The sequence below is a fragment of the Etheostoma cragini genome, chromosome 22 (assembly GCF_013103735.1).
Source record: "Etheostoma cragini isolate CJK2018 chromosome 22, CSU_Ecrag_1.0, whole genome shotgun sequence".
In the NCBI taxonomy this organism is placed as follows: domain Eukaryota; kingdom Metazoa; phylum Chordata; class Actinopteri; order Perciformes; family Percidae; genus Etheostoma; species Etheostoma cragini.
This window is the reverse complement of record NC_048428.1, coordinates 6201521-6209020: the sequence shown is the minus strand read 5'-3', so window position 1 is coordinate 6209020 and position 7500 is coordinate 6201521. Positions and strand designations below refer to the sequence as shown.

At 42.1% G+C, this 7500-nt stretch overlaps 1 long non-coding RNA gene across 1 annotated transcript in view; it reads right to left on the bottom strand.

The window, feature by feature from the left end:
• LOC117937749 overlaps window positions 1–7500 on the bottom strand; it is a 19362-nt gene that overhangs the window by 1960 nt on the left and 9902 nt on the right. Inside the window, exon 2 of the long non-coding RNA XR_004655233.1 lies at window positions 3495–3500. This is a non-coding gene — a long non-coding RNA (uncharacterized LOC117937749). The remainder of the gene's footprint in view (window positions 1–3494; window positions 3501–7500) is intronic.

Below are 7500 nucleotides of genomic sequence, written 5' to 3'. Positions count from 1 at the left end.
ATATGAAAAACACTGTATCTTTACAATAGTAAAGCACTATATTACTGTTTTTCAGAAAGTAATGGAGGTGAAAGCATTAAAAACGTCACATTCATTAGTATTTAGAGATGATGTGAGAGAGAGACCCATGGGGTGAGGAAATCTTGCCCCATGATGCTGGAGAGAGGAGGGCTCAGTCACACTTTTATGTACCTTTAGTTTTATTTTCAAGTAATTCCAAAAATTACTAGAGACAACATACTATATTGAAGCACACTGCTGATTTTCATTCCTTCTTCTTTACCTTATGTGAAAATTGGTGTATTACGCAATCTGTATGTTTTCTTTAAAGAAACTATTGAGTAATTTGAAGTCACTCAAAGTGTTCTGTAAAGACGAGAAAGTTTCTGTATTAGTGTGTGATGCTAGTGATTTTACCCTCAGTGTGTTCCCAGTGACAGAGTGTGTGTTATCTCAGTGAGGACTGGTCATCGTGTCTGGTGCACTGAGCCGGTTCTCAGACGGGTGGTAGGAGCTGTGTGGCTGTGAATGAGTTTTTTCAGGAGATGTGAACTGTTTAGATCAGGTGACTGTTGGCAGTGAAGACTGTAGTTCGAGTTTTGCACGTGGCTTCAGTTCTACCCAATGTCGTTTAGCAATCAAAAACACTCCGATACACGTTTTTAGCTCTGACTGTCCTTCTTTTGCCGTACCTGAAGTTGCTGCATTTTGGCTGCTGTCTGCAGAGTCCTTCATGCACAGCTCGTATTCTTTCAGATGTTTCATACGCAAATATTTTAACAGCGGTGATGTTGTGTATTGTTTAGGGTCCTTGCCACCCTGAGACAAATCGGCATTGTTAATTGAACATGTAGCTCAACTTGAATCGCCTTCTCTTGACTGAAAGTACGGCCAAACATCACTTTTTCTGCTCACTGGTTCCATTTTCACTTTCTCACAGCCTACTGCTTTCAACGGTCCACCTACGTAAACACCGTCCTGTAATCAACGCCGGCGCCATTACGTCGACCAGCGTAGCACGCAAGGTGCAAGTGTAGGGTTTGGCAGAAGCACAACCCCTCAAAAAGCCCAATATTCAGCCGGAACCGATCCCGAAACCTGGATTTGGGCCATCCCCAGCCCACGTAGATAGAGACCCGCCCAGGTACAGAAATCCACATATCGTATCGTGTGTAACAAAGTGACGCATGTTTGTCTCTGAAGTAAAGGCTGGACTACAATAGAGCTGTTTGGAACAGTCTTTTCTGTTGGAGATGGTAAGTCCCTTTGGGGGAGAACTTTGGGCTTTTTCACTTTGTAAACCTATAATGTGCACAAAAAAGACATAAAACACAATAAAGGGAAAAAGCCAAAAAGCATAATATGACCACTTCAAGGCTACATTGTTAATACAGGCCTTTATTACACTGCTAGGTTGAATTACAACATTTGGGCTCCGAGTAATCAGGTATGTTATCTGCTGAACTATAAAATGTAGCCTATTTGATTACCCAACCATATTTGATTGACAAAGCACATCAAAAGCTACACTTGATCCGTGTCATGTTCTAGTCTACTTTGTTTATTACGTAAATAGCTAAACTTATCAGCTAATGTTACGTAATCATTTTTTTCAATAGACATTTCACTGCTTCACCATTGCGCGCCATGCTATCAAATCCCGCGCCACCCACCACAACATGCGCAACATTGGTTTATTGCTTGAATGGACAGTAAAGGCACAGCTTATTCTACCATTTTATATAATATTTGATTATGCGTAACTGCTACATTTGTCATCGTACCGTCAAATAATTGGAATAACACACATATAAATCACAAGAATAAACAGTACAAATACAAATACAAGCCTATTAAAAACATTTACCATTTTTATGCTTGAATTTTTATGCTTGACTGCACGACACTGCTCCACAGGTAAATCTACGTTGGATAAAGCGCTTTGAAAATCTGCAACTTTCCCTCTTTAGCGTTTAGCTTAGGGCAGCGCCATAGCAACCATGAACACCACTAGCTCAGGCCGTTTGCTGCTTCCTGGACGGAGCGCACCCATTGGTTGTTGATCATGTTCATTTGATTTCAGGGTTCTTGCACCATTTTTGAAGTCAAATGTAATTATTTTTAAGGCCACCGCAAATTATTATAGAATATTTTTCGGGCATTTTTAGGCCTTTATTGACAGGACAGCGGAAGATATGGAACTGGGGGGGGTGATGACAAAGGGCCACTAGTTGGAGTCAATCCCGGGCCCACTGCATCAAGGTGTAAACCTCCATAGATGGGCGCCCGCTCTACCAACTGAGCACCCAGAATGCAAAAAAAACAACAGTTTACAGGAAACACCATTTATTACTTAATTAACAAGATTATTAACTAACTTAATAGCTTAATAATGTCCTTATAGTCCTTGTGCATCCTCAAAAACTAAAACAATAGAAGTAAAAAAGGTAATGTGATTGGTCTAGACATGTAGAACTTGATGAAACCAACATGACAGCCAGCACATCCGCAATGACGGCACAGCCAGAGCACTCTGAGAACACCAGTGTTACGGGACAGAAAGAGGACCCACACGCAGAGTAGTAGAACCACAACAGAGGGATTTATTGTCCAAACACAGGAGTAGAACGGGGGAGGTCCAACAGAATATAACAAGAAGGCACGCGGGAAGATCAAACATCCAAACAGGGAAACCAGGGAACACCAACGGGAACACACAGGCTGGGGAAGCTAACAGGACGGCAGCCAGGCCAACTGGCAAGTAAGAGGCAAACTAGACGTCATGCAGCACGGGACAAAACGATCTGGCACAAGACAAGGGAAACACAGAGGTTAAGTACAAGAGGTAACAAGGTAATGGAGAACAGGTGAGACATCAGGTGAATCACATTAGGGCGGGGCTGGACAATCAGACAGGCAAACGTAAAGCTAGACAAGACAAGACAGGAAGCTAACTATCAAGAACAGGAAGCAGAACAGGGAAATATAAGACAGGATCTACAACACCAGACCGGGGAGAAAACCGAGACAAAAACACAGGGAAGGCCAAACGAGAAAATAATCTCAAACAAAAAGCCCAAACCACAACAACCAGATTATTAATGGCATTCCATGGCAACGTCACAGAAATGAATCAAAAACTACTTCTGAAACCTTTGTATTCATTAATATAAAACAGGAACCACAGTGGAACACACAGAAACCCTCCCAACAGATTTATTTAAAGTGACTGAAGTTAAGTGTTCCTGGAAATGGTTGGATTCCGTCAGCTGTGCCGCTAGCAGGGAACTGTGTTTAAAATAGCTAAACACGCGGTTATACAGGGGCTAAATCAGTCAGTGGGAAAAGAAACTCTGCAGAAATGGTCTCTACAATGCTAACTTTTATTTTCTTGGTAAAGTTAAATGTTGAGAAGCAATGAGGGGGTCTGACATTTTTGTTCTGCTTAGTTGAAACAAGGCAGGCATTAGCCACCGCTAGCTAGCTAGCATAACGTAAAACTGAAAATCTTGCAAGGCCTCATCTCTAAAAGACTACAAATGGCTACAAAGGTGAGGTAACCAAAGACATATCAGGTGATTTGCAGTAGACCATTGGAGAAAAAGGACCCCATCATCTAAAAAACACAGTCAGCAGATGTAATACCTACAGCAAATTTACAGTCAATTTAAGACATTTTAAGAACCTGCGGGAAACCGGGGATTTAACTTCGCTACCAAGACTTAAAGGTCCAATGTGGAGGAACTTCTCCCCTCTAGCATTGAGATCATTTATCGCAATCAACTCTCTCGCACCACGCAGTTCATAGTACGTATCAGTTTATCAGTTACAGTAGCCTTCACACTTTTTCATTTTCTGGGTGAAGAAGAAGACTCCTGTTCCTAAGATGGGGATTTTGACTACGTGCATGAGGCCGAGTGGCAATCGGGAGAGTTGAGAATTTTCCCGGTGGGCCGGTAGTGTTTCGAGGCCGCTCCGGTCGGTCTGATCGGCCGGTCCGGCCGCCGCTGCCCGCTGGTCAGACTAACCTGCACTTCATTTCCCAACATTCGTCACTCCCCCGCCACCCGAGGGCCGGTGGTTCACAACATTTACCGTAACTGTAATACATACTTTGAACTGCGTGGCGCGAGAGAGTAGATCGCGATATATGATCTCAACGCTAGATGGGAGAATTTCCCACGCATTGGACCTTTAAGAAGCACAGTGCAATGAAGCATGCAAACTAGGAAGAGGTTATTTGGATATGACAAGTGCAGTATATTACTAGTTTAAGCACTTTAATGCCACTGGGACACAGGCCTGATTTAAAACAGTCCAACATGCACTAAAGACAATAGATCAACAGCAAATAAAATATGAAGATGTATTTAATAATGACAATGACATTTATAATCAAGGAAGGTCAGTACAATCTCAAGTCTGACATGTTACGGCCTTGTTAAGCTGATATTTGTAACCTTGTTAGCAGACTATTTTTACACATCCAGCAGACACAGATCATTAGCAGAGCCCACCTTTACTAATTTGGTGCCCTAGGTAGGTTTTCAGCCGTTTCTTACTCTTCGAACTTTAAACCTTCTAGGACCATAAGGATGGTAGCGTAAAATGACTACATTATATGTATAATCATATTATATGTTGTCAGGAGTAACAAAAGATCTATTATTATTTTAAACTGTATACTATTTGTTTACTTTTTGTTATTAATTTTTTTTTTATGTCCTGTTTTCGACCTAAGGGTTTGTTGTGGTTGGGACGGGGTTTATAGAAGGATGTCTTGTTACAGTTGACATTGTAATGTTGCACTGTATGTATATTGTACCTTGTTTAAAACATTTTTTATTAAAAAAAAAGATTTCAGCTGTATGTTATTTTTTCTAAAGCTTCTGTTGCTGTTTCCAACGCTTTTCGCGCTTGTTTCTGTTATTTTTGAAGCTTTTCTGTCATTTGTGTTTGGGGGGTGATATGTCGATCTCCGAATGAACGAACTCCATAGGAGGAAATGCCATTCTTATATGAGGCTCAATATTGTTTTTCACTAATGACAAAATGGAACTAAGCTTTAGGAGCTTTCCATCTTTGCTCTCCTTCCTATTGCGTTGCATTCGGAGATCGATTCTTTTAACTGACAAGATGGCTCAGAGCGGAAAAACCAACAGCTACAGTGAGATGTTCAAACTTTTCTTTTTAGTAAGCTGTGTACACAAACAACGTTCTCATGCTGAGTTCATGTGTAGAGCCCCTGGTGATACCTGGAGCAAAGTCTCATGTTGTGTTTAGCCTTCTTAGTGATTTTGATGCTGTAATAGTAGTGCTCCTGGACTCCTATTCAAAAGGCCATTAGAACGAAAATACAGTAAATCTTAAGAGTGGCGCTTCTGTCCTAATTATGATTTCAAACACAACCCGGTTTCACGCCGGGTGAAAGTCCTGGGTCGTTTGAACCGTCCACCTGACCACAACGACCTCAAACCACACAGGACTTTCACGCCGGAGACAGGACATCGTGCCCTGCATGTTGGAGTTCCTCTCTGCATTATACCAATGGATTGTATTTTTAAATGAAAATTTACTAAATGAATAGTTCCCAATTATTTTTCTGTCAGGCGCCTATCCGTTTTGTTAACTAATCATTGATTTTTAAAAGCACTAGTGACTAAATGACTGTTGCACAATACGTCTCTCCTGAAATGTAGCACAAGTAGAAAGTGGCATGAAAGAAAAGACTCAAGGGGCCGTATTCAACGATCAAGCGCAGGTGCGTTTAGGGCATGTCCAAATCCACTTTAGCTAGTTTGACGGCGGGAAAAAGTGTCGGGGCGCATGGTTCAGAAGGGCTGTACTTAGTGTCTTCATTAATTATAGGTGTGTTCTGGGCGTAACATGTAATCAACCAATCAGAGTGTCATCTCCCATTCCCTTTAAAAGCCAGGCGTGTTTGTACCTTGGTCATATTTTTATATGTAATCTTTTGCATGTGTGTGTGCTGCTATGTGTGTGTTACAAGCATAGTGTGCGCACTGTGCATACGCCTATAAGCGCATTTTTCGAATTTGCTGTTAAAAAAACAACGAAATGCTGCACTATTGACTTTAGACCAGGTTTTTGTTGTTCAATGGCACGTTCACTTCCCGCTGCCTCGAGATAGCAATACGCCAAGAATGCACCTGAACACACCACCCTGTAAGACCAGCACGCCCAGAATGTACCTTAACACACCTCCCTGTAAGACCAGCACTCCAAGAATGTACCTGAACACACCTCCCTGTAAGACCTTCACCACAAGAATGTACCTGAACACACCTCCCTGTAAGACCAGCCCGCCAAGAATGTACCTGAACACACCTCCCTGTAAGACCTTCACGCCAAGAATGTACCTGAACACACCTCCCTGTAAGACCTTCACGCCAAGAATGTACCTGAACACACCTCCCTGTAAGACCAGCACGCCAAGAATGCCCCTGAACACACCTCCCTGTAAGACCAGAACGCCAAGAATGCCCCTGAACACACCTCCCTGTAAGATCAGCACGCCCAGAATGTACCTGAACACACCTCCCTGTAAGACCAGCCCGCCCATGGGTGCAGGTGTATTTGCTATTTAAACGACATGGGTGCAGGACAGTCAAAATAGCAAAGATACTTGCCTTGTGCTTTGCACCGCGCCGGGTGCAAGACAGGGCCCAAGTACCTCAAATACATACTTTAAAGTACTTGCGTAAATGTACTTAGTTACATTCAACAACCGTTCATCACTATGACAACATCTTTCATAGTATGCAAGTCTTTTGACCCACTGTGCATGTTCATTAATGGCCTTATTGATTAGTGCCGCTTTAAAGAACCACTGGTTTCAGAAAAAAGAGAGAACTGGCTCCTTTGGTGTATTAGGAGGTAATTAGAAAACCCATTACTCAAACTGTGTATTTCCACTGTACATCAAGCTAAGGTAACATTTTAGTTCCTGTTCTGCTGTTGCATGTCAGTCGATGTTTTCAAAGCAATTTCTGCTTTGGCTACACTCCACTTCCACCCCCCCACCTTGGGCAACAACTCGAGCCAGACCTTTTTTTTTCAAAGTGAATATTTTAGAAATAATCTGAAGATTCCCAGTGATGCACAACATCCTGAAATATATGTACAAGTCTTACTCGGAAACATCATCACCTCGCCCCAGGGATGCCACTTCATCTTCCACTGTTCCTTTAAATGAAGTGTAAGTGCCAAAATATGAATTATGAGGTTTCCACACATCAGTAGAGAGACGCTTTCTCTGTATAAATGAGAGCAGAGATTCAGACAGTGATTTTTGTGCTTAAAATGCACTAAAATGACAGAAATGAAAGCAAATTCCTATCATTACTCAAAGTATCGATCATACAGACACACTTCATTTGCTTTTCTTATCATAACCTTTAAAAATGACCCGAGAAAGGAGGCTCCCAGTCAGAGAAAGGGCGATAGAGAGAAATGAAATGAGGAAGGGGGGGGGGGGGG